We start from the raw sequence: 6,958 nt of genomic DNA, 5'->3' as shown, positions 1-6,958 counted from the left end.
GGCGTGGCGGGGCAGGGGGCGGGGTCTGGGGCTCAGGAGGGGGGCAGTGGAGCGGGTGCTGGGTGGGACCAAGGGGCGTGGCGGTGGGCGTGGCGGGGCAGGGGCGGGGTCTGGGGCTCAGGAGGGGGGCAGTGGAGCGGGTGCTGGGTGGGACCAAGGGGCGTGGCGGTGGGCGTGGCGGGGCAGGGGGCGGGGTCTGGGGCTCAGGAGGGGGGCAGTGGAGCGGGTGCTGGGTGGGACCAAGGGGCGTGGCGGTGGGCGTGGCGGGGCAGGGGCGGGGTCTGGGGCTCAGGAGGGGGGCAGTGGAGCGGGTGCTGGGTGGGACCAAGGGGCGTGGCGGTGGGCGTGGCGGGGCAGGGGGCGGGGTCTGGGGCTCAGGAGGGGGGCAGTGGAGCAGGTGCTGGGTGGGACCAAGGGGCGTGGCGGTGGGCGTGGCGGGGCACGGGGCGGGGTCTGGGGCTCAGGAGGGGGGCAGTGGAGCGGGTGCTGGGTGGGACCAAGGGGCGTGGCGGTGGGCGTGGCGGGGTCTGGGGCTCAGGAGAGGCCGTGGAGCGAGAGCCGGGCGGGCGCTGGTTGGGACTAGGGGGTGGGGTCTGCGGGTCAAAGACAAGTTCACAAGTTTCATACAAGTTTACCCTCCTCACGCCTGCTCGGGCGCCAGGAGGCTGGTCTGACTCCGGCTGTGGAGGACCCACTGCTGTTCTGGGTTCTTGGCTGACCCTTCTGGGTTCCGGTGACGCCCTCATCTGGCAAGCTACGGTTCTGTAGCAAGCCGGCCGCGTCCTTACCTGGGTGTCAGACAAGCAGAGCAGAAAGCAGGTGAGGCTGACAGTAGTTCCCGTGGCCACTCTGGTCACCGAGTAGAGTGTGTGGTGGAGGCAGCTGGCCACGCCGTCCTGTCGCCTGAGCTTCTGACGTCCTTTTGCCCAAGGACTGTTGACCTGCCCCGTCAGAGCAATCACAGTATCAGGTGGAGGTGCTGGGAAGCTTCAGGTGGTTTCTGGAGTTTCCATCTTCATGTGGCTTAGTTTCTGGTGTGCTGCTGATTTGGAAACAAAGGGTAGGAGGGTTAGGGTTAAGGTTAGGATGAGGGTCAGAGAACAGGTTATTGTCAGTCAGGATTGCAGGATGAGGGTCAGGGACAAGGGCAGGGCTAAGGCAAAGACCAGAGCTGTAAGGGGCTGAGGTTATGGAGGGTCAGGATTCGGTACGTGTCGCACTTTCAGATACTTCCATTAGTGTGTGTTTTTAAACGCTGATTTTCATGCATTATTGTGCCATGAGCACACCCATTCACTACAATAAAGTTTTCAAGTATATTTGAAAGTGGCAATGTCAGAAGTATGGATGTGTATTTAAACCCTGTTTTACATGCATTTGCAGTGTCGTGAATATATCTGCCCACTAAAATAACACTGTTCTCAAATTCACACACAAGCAGCAGTCATAAACGTCTGATACATGTGTCAGACCAATGAGGTTTTACATAGTTTACAGTGTCTTGAACACATTCATTCACTGAAATAACTGTTCTCTCCTTTGCAAGCAAACACCATTATAAATATTGTTTAAACGTGTGCCTTTTAATTCTGTTTACATGCATTATGGTTGTTACAGGAGCCTGGGTTCTTCTTGAGTCCAAGCAGGGTTTATTAGTGATACATTCTCAGGGAAGAGAATGGGCCTAGCCGAGGTGGGGGTGGGAAGAGAGAGAGGGAGAGAGAGAGAGAGGGAGAGGGAGAGAGGGAGAGAGGGAGAGAGGGAGAGAGAGAGAGAGAGAGCGCGCGCCCTGGTCCAGAAGACTTATAGTTTGCTGGGTGGGGTGAGGGAGTTACATATTGATTTGATTTGGCAGGAAAAGGTGTTGCATGCTCTTCCATAGGAGGGCGTGACCTCCTAAGATGGGTGGAGTTCTGTTGACTCAGATCCTTATCTTGCTCCAGACCACCTCTTGTCATCTGTGTGGTAAAAACAGAGCTGTGGCTGGAGGCAGTTTATCAAAGCTACTTATGAGCTTTTTCTGAAGGCACCATGGACCCCCTCCCACCCTTCCTTCTCCAACATTTTCTAATTTCTACCCAACACAGTGATGAAAACTCATCCATTTACTGAGAAACACTGTTCTCAGCATTGTAGGCAAAAAGCATTGCTCTTAGAACATTCCTTCTACATATATCTTTAGACACTGTTGACATGCATTATAGTGTTTTTGATGAAAGAGGAGTTCTACTGCAAGTAACCTCAAAGGGGATCTGATCCTAAATTGGGAACTGGGCTGGTCAGGGTGGGTGGTCACACCATAGATCTTGTTTCCCAGCAATTGTCATTTTTTTTTTTGTCTCAAATAAACTCATAAAAATTCTGCACAGGTTAGGACATTTCTTACATTGACGTTTTGAACACAGTTTTTTGACACTTTTGAACACCATATTACAGTGTGATGACATCATCTATTGAAATAACACCTGTCTGAACTATGCAAGCAAGTAGCACTCTTAGAAACATAGTTATACACTAGCCTTTAGTGAAGCACTCATTCAATAAAATAACATTCTCTTCAAATTACATCAAAGTAACATGTATAGAAACATCTGTAATGTACACTTATCACTTTCATTTGTATTGCACAGTGAACACAAATGTTCATTGAAATAACAGTTTTCAACGTTGCAAGCAAATAGCACTTTTAGAAACAATTATTATACATGTACATTTAAATCATGTTTTACATGTATAAATGGTAGTCACCACATAGTAATGCATGTACAATTGTTTAAATACATATATTACGATGAGAGTAAGGGGAGGAATGAGGGGAGAGGATAATGGCAAGGAGTGAGGGAGAGTGAGAGGGAGGGTTAGCAGTTTAGGAGGCATTAGGCAGTTAGAGGATTCGGAGATTAAGGTTAGGATTGGGGTTGGGGTTGGGTTGGAGTTGGGGTTTAGGGGCCAGGGTGAGGGTCAGATTCAGCATCAGGGATTCGAGACTAGAGTGTCAAGGTCAGCGTCATGGCTGAGGGTCAAGGGTCTGGAGTCTAGAGGCTAGGGATCAAGGGGTTAGGGGTTACACATTAGGGTTGTTATGATTAGGGTTGTTAAAGGTTAGGGTTTTGGCTTAGAAAGTAGGAGGTTAGAGTTAGAGGTTAAGGGGTTACGGTTAGGATATGGTTTAGAGTTTAGGGTTTGTGTTTAAGCACAACTGACCCACCTCCCTCTCTTCCCTTTCCATCTCTCTCAGGCCTCCAGGACACAGAGACACAGCTAGCATCACACACGAGTCAGGGTTTGAACTCTACCATTGGTTCTCTTCCCCTCGTCCTGGTCTCTGACAGAAAATGCAGTATCTGTTCCCAGTGAGTTTAGTCCCAGGGTCTGGATTATCACTTTATTGCGGTTGGACAGGGATACACTCTCTGCTGCCATCTTGTGTGCATCTTGGAAATAACACCATGAGTGCTGCATGTCTTTTTCCTCTATTCTACATGTAGATTGGCAGGAAAAAATGTTTGTGAAGCTAGCTTCTTGGGAGCAGCGACTCACAGGTTTTCTTTATTGATTCTTTCCTCTCAGAAGCGATCATTTTTTTCCTGTGTCTGTGTCTTGTGCCATTTGTAATCAAAAGAAAATACCAAGGGGAGAGGAGGGTGGTAGATGATGATAAAGGGGATCAAACATATGGTGATGGAAGGAGAACTGACTCTGGGTGGTGATCACACAATGTGATTTATAGATGATGTAATACAGAATCGTACACCTGAAATCTACGTAACTTTACTAACAATTGTCACCCCAATAAACTCTAATTTAAAAAAAGAGAGAGAAAATACCAAAGGAACAGAAAGCCTTTGGCTTCCTCAGTTAAGCTAGTAAAAGGGCTTTTTGGTTTGAGGAGCTATTAAAATCCTGTCATCAATGGTCAGACCATGGCTCCTTTGAATTTGAAAAACTTCAAATTTTGAAAATACATTGGAGAACTTTCATGATAAACAGCTGTTTTATTGGAACCTAGAGGAAGAACATGTGTAACACAAACGAATTCAAGGAAATTTAACTTTTGAATTAGTTCTTCAGCTTGTTGGGTCTTAAAAATGCTAATGTCAACATTAGGTTTAAAAAAGGCAGAAGGGAAAATCAAGAGATGTGCAACTTTTTAAAAACTGTATTTCGATCTAATATTATGAGAATTGGTGTGTTGGAACAAGTTTTAAGGAATGTGATAACTGATCAGAAACTTGACCAAAACGGAAGCTGCTTTTTCAGTCTGATAGAAATTAGTCTCAGCATCTCCCCCAGGTCCTCTGCCGAGCAGATCAGAAATGTTAGCACAGCCCACAACTGCCAGAGGCCATAGAGCTGAGCAAAGGAAAAGAAATTGCAAAAGGGACACTTTTAACAATACAAGCCTCCCTCCTGCAGCCTGGCTCCCCTTTCCCAGCCTCCTCAAAGACTGTAAAGCACAAATAAAACCCTGAGCACAATCCCCTTAGCAGAAGACAGGAAGACTCCATGCAGGAGCCTCACAAAACTTTACCTGGCACGGGTGTTCAGCTTTTCCTGAATTACCTGTAAATCTCCCATTTTTACATCTAAAATCTGAGTCCACTCTCACCCTTGTCTAAAATGTCATATTTACCTGATGTCTCCTCACTTTCTTTGGAAATTTCATGGTTATGTGAATTCTAGGTGCGCATGTATTACAATTCCTGGTCTCTGTCTGTGGGGTTGGGTAGAAGTTAGAAGGAGTGCGAGGCTTTTGTCTCTTTTCTGAATTTAGATCGGCAAAAAAATATTTGTGCAGCTAACTTTTTGCACCTACAGACTTCATAGTTTTCTATATTCTTTCCTCCCAGAGATGTTGGTATTTTCCTGTGTCTGTGTCTTGCGTGTCGTTTGTCCTAAGAAGGAACTACCACGGGGACAGAACACAGGCACAGGCTCCCGTAAGCCTGTCGTTGGAGCTGGCCCCACAGGCTGGGAAGTTAAGCGACTCTCTCCAGACCGAAGTCTGCGGAGTCTGTGTCCCCAGAGTTTGGCTTTGTGACCAAGGAATTTAATCCTCTCAGGTCCCTACCATCCGCCAGGTGCACTTACTCCATTGCACCTGGTGGCCAGTTAGATAAGCTGGGTTTCCAGTGCGCTTCTTTCTGGCTGTGCCAGCTCCCAGGGGAGTGTGTCCTGAGGGGCCTCTGCCCATAAGGGGCATATGTCCCCCCAGCCTTCCTTACCCATTAGTGCTGGACAGATCCCGGTCCAGTAGCACTCCCTGGGGCCACAAATTAGTGGGTTTGGGGCTGGAGGTGCCTCACCTTTTGTGGGAGATTTATACATGATGAAATACAGAATTGTACACTTGAAACCTATGTAACTTTACTAACAATTGATGGGGAGACACCCTGTCCACCCCACCATCCCTACTGCCTGTGTGATGAAGGTTTCTGACTGTCTTTGGGGTGACCCTTTGGCTCTGGGAGGGCTGCTTCCTCTGCACTGTGTGGAGGGGCCTCTGTCTTCCTGGCCTGAGCTGTAAAGAGGCTGCTTGGTGTCTCACTATTTAGTCCTCACTGTCCAAGGACAGACAATGAATCCCGGAATGGGAAAAGCATCTCCATTTAAATCGTGTTACAGAGCTCTTGTGACAACCAGTTATTTTCTTGGTAAACTACCTTGTCTACATGTCTTTGGTATGGAAATATTGGAATTTTGGTTCGAGTTCTCTATAGTTATACTAATTCTGTCAATTTGTGATCTCTGTGTGAAACCAGTTTGTGTTTGGTAAGATGTTATGTATCTGTGGATGGTTTTACTAGATTGTAATATTTGATTGGTTTTAACAAATTAAATGCTTATATAAATTATAGTATAAATTAAATTATATTAAATGCGAATCAAATACAAACTAACCTAAATGGTTTTAAGGATCAGATAATGTGGTGAAGTATTTGACAGTAAAGCTGGTTTTAGTTTGGGTTTATCACATAGTCATATCTTTGAAAGTTATTAACAAAAAATATATTTTAACTGGGCTTCTAAAAATAAGTTTGTTACCTGTGTCATAAAGTGTATCAAGAAAATAGCTACGCTAATAATTGATTTTGACATTTCAAATTTTAAGCTGATATATAAAATAGATACAATGAAAATAAAAGATATTTATGTAAACTTTTTAGTGATAATTATATTGTACATAATCATTGAAAAGGTTTTCTACATGTGTTTGGTATGGAAATATTGGATTTTGGTTCGAGTTTGCGTTTGGGTTGTTCGAGTTCGTTTTCGGGTTCAGGAGGTTCGGGTTGGGGTGGGATTAGGGTTCAGGTTGTTCGGGTTCAGGATCGGATTGCTTGGGTACGAGTTCGGGTTTGAATCGTTCGAGTTTGGGTTCGGGTTGTTCAGGTTCGGGTTCGGCTTCGAGTTCGGGTTCGAGTTCGGGTTCGTGTTCGAGTTCGGGTTCGAGTTCGAGTTCAAGTTCGGGTTCGAGTTCAAGTTCGGGTTCGAGTTTGTGTTCGGGTTCGAGTTCGGGTTCGAGTTCGAGTTCGGGTTCGAGTTCGGGTTCGAGTTCGAGTTCGGGTTCGAGTTCGAGTTCGAGTTCGGGTTCGAGTTCGAGTTCGGGTTCGAGTTCGGGTTCGAGTTTGTGTTCGGGTTCGAGTTTGGGTTTGAGTTCGAGTTTGTGTTCGGGTTCGAGTTCGGGTTCGAGTTCGAGTTCGAGTTCGGGTTCGAGTTCGAGTTCGGGTTCGAGTTCGGGTTCGAGTTTGTGTTCGGGTTCGAGTTTGGGTTTGAGTTCGAGTTTGTGTTCGGGTTCGAGTTTGGGTTTGAGTTCGAGTTTGTGTTCGAGTTCGAGTTCGGGTTCGAGTTCGGGTTCGAGTTCGAGTTCGGGTTCGAGTTCAGGTTCGAGTTTGTGTTCGACTTTGAGCTCCGGTTCGAGTTTGTGTTCGAGTTCGGGTTCGAGTTCGGGTTCGGG

This window comes from Rhinolophus hipposideros (genome assembly GCF_964194185.1).
Source record: "Rhinolophus hipposideros genome assembly, chromosome: 21".
Classification (NCBI taxonomy): domain Eukaryota; kingdom Metazoa; phylum Chordata; class Mammalia; order Chiroptera; family Rhinolophidae; genus Rhinolophus; species Rhinolophus hipposideros.
The sequence above is the reverse complement of the archived record's forward strand: the minus strand, read 5'-3'. Positions refer to the sequence as shown.